Genomic DNA, 1952 nt, shown 5'->3' with positions numbered 1-1952 from the left:
TCCAAGTCTGCACCGTCAAAGGAGACCAGCACTCAGCCCGCAGCTGCTACCAGATGATCCTCCGCCCCCATTTCACCAAGCCGCACGTTCCTCCCTCCAAAAGACCTTGGAGCGTGCAGATGGTAGAGTTGTACCTCCGGGCGGACGAAGGGGACCTACGACCACAACCACAAGGAGACAAAACAGCTCTGCAACTGGGCCAATTACCAGGGCAGGTGGTATACCTTGGCAGCTCCCTCCCATCAGATCAAAAGTCCCGACTGGAAGCGGCGCTGAAGGCCAACCAGGACCTCTTCGCCTGGTCTGCAACAGATATGCCAGGCATCGACCCTTCTTTCGCCTGCCACCGACTGACGACAAAACCAGGGGCCAAACCAGTGGCGCAGCGAAGACGAAAAATGGGAACGGACAGGGCTAAAGAAGTTGTTGCTAAAGTAACCGAGTTGTTAGAGGCGGGTTTCATCCGCGAAATCACCTACACCACATGGTTGGCAAATGTCGTCCTGGTGAAAAAGCCCTCAGGAAAATGGCGGATGTGCGTGGACTACACCGACCTCAATAAGGTATGCCCTAAAGACCCTTATCCTCTCCCAAACATTGATCATTTGGTGGATAATTCTTCAGGATATCAGTACTTGTCCTTCATGGACGCCTACTCCGGCTACAATCAGATCCCGATGTACCCTCCGGACCAAGAGAAGACTGCATTTATTACTGACCGGGCCGCCTACTGCTACACGGTCATGCCTTTCGGTTTGAAGAATGCAGGAGCAACTTATCAAAGAATGATGAGCAAAGTATTCGCCGGGCAGACCGGAGAACACATGGAGGTCTACATGGACGATATGATCGCCAAAAGCCTCCCCAGCGAGGATCATATCGCCATCCTTGGGCGTGGGTTGGCGAATGTAAAGCTATTACATGCAAAGAATTTCTCAAAGTATGGCGAATGGCGTGGGTTGAAGAACAGCTAAGAAGGTTTGCATCCAGAAGTTTGATAACTAATTTCTCAAAGTACCAGAACACAATTTACCCTTATAGTTCATAGGGAAGACATCTGGTTAAAAGTGCCAGAACGTAGCACTTTTTGATGAGATGTTGGTCTAATGATGTAAGATGTCACATAGAATGACCAAAATATTAAAAGTTTGATTCTTGGGAGCAATAATTATTGAGAAAGATAACTACAAACCCTAAAAAAAATTAATTTCTTACCCAAGAAGAACGAGCATACCCTTTGTGGTACAAAAAAAAACTTTATCTTATAAAAAAAAAATGAAGCATACATATAATTGAAAATTGGTATAAACCTAGCATCATATCTCATAAATTTAAAAATAAAATATACCCTTTTATTAAACCATTCAAAAACAACTGGCAAAAAATCCTTAAACTTATCTTTGGGAGTGTATTGTTTTAGTTGGAAATTGAAATTTGATCCCATCATATATTCTCTAATTAGAATATATTTGTGGTTCCGGGTAGGTATTCTACATTAGATAAAACGGGTCGGGTAAACCCGAAAAGCATCTGACCGTTCATTCTCCTTGGCATCTATTCCATGCCACTCTTCTTCATCTTCTTCATTCGGCCTCAACCGTTCTTCATATTCCGCCACCGCCACACCACTTCTCTCCGATTTATTCTCAATTCTGCGACACCATGTCTCTTTCCGATGACGAGGATGAAAATCTAGCCCATTTTCTCGAATCTGAAGTTCTCTCCGAAGCCTCCGACCTGGTATTGTTCGTACTTTTTTATTTTAATTTTTCCCATAATTCATGACATGATAACGATTCCTGTAGATGATAAAAGTTAGGGTTTTTAATTTGAAATCAGAAAATAATTTTTTTTTAGTTTTTTATTTCTGGAATCACAAGGCAGTGTTGGTATTCCCGTTACTTTCAACAATAAAAATTTGCGTAATTCATTACATGATAATTATTGTTTGG

Source organism: Lupinus angustifolius, chromosome LG05 (assembly GCF_001865875.1).
Source record: "Lupinus angustifolius cultivar Tanjil chromosome LG05, LupAngTanjil_v1.0, whole genome shotgun sequence".
Lineage (NCBI taxonomy): Eukaryota > Viridiplantae > Streptophyta > Magnoliopsida > Fabales > Fabaceae > Lupinus > Lupinus angustifolius.
This window is presented reverse-complemented; position numbering follows the sequence as displayed.